The sequence below is a fragment of the Penaeus monodon genome, chromosome 19, assembly GCF_015228065.2.
Source record: "Penaeus monodon isolate SGIC_2016 chromosome 19, NSTDA_Pmon_1, whole genome shotgun sequence".
NCBI classification, from domain to species: domain Eukaryota; kingdom Metazoa; phylum Arthropoda; class Malacostraca; order Decapoda; family Penaeidae; genus Penaeus; species Penaeus monodon.
The window spans coordinates 42,938,633-42,939,103 of NC_051404.1; positions in this window are offsets into that span (position 1 = coordinate 42,938,633).

Consider the following 471-nt stretch of genomic DNA (forward strand, 5'->3'; position numbering starts at 1 on the left):
CTGCATGCGTGTGTGGTCACTACGCATCTATACCCCAAAGCACCGAGAAGATACATGGTCGCAGTATTTAACACCCAGCCTCTAGGTAAAGCAACAGCCAAAAAGGAAACGAGGCAGCGCCTGTGACAGAGAGGAAGCTCCAGCGCGGAACACCTGTAAACTAGACATTGTTCCTCCTCCATCCCTGTGGGGTGTGGGGATCAGGACGGCCACAACGTCGAAAATCCTGTACTGTTTTCATAGGCTTTTGACACTTACTTGCCGATGCCCCGCCCGCCATTCTAATGGACTTGCGTTATACGATTTTTTTTTTTATTCAATTTTTTAGAATGATTATTTACTCGTAGATTCGTGCTAAAGATGGGAATAAGATTGGAGAGAATTGCATCACGACTGTTGAACTGTCCTTAGAAAAATAATGAAGTAAAGTAAGACTGGAAAATGTTAATGGTTAATTTGCGTCTCATTCAC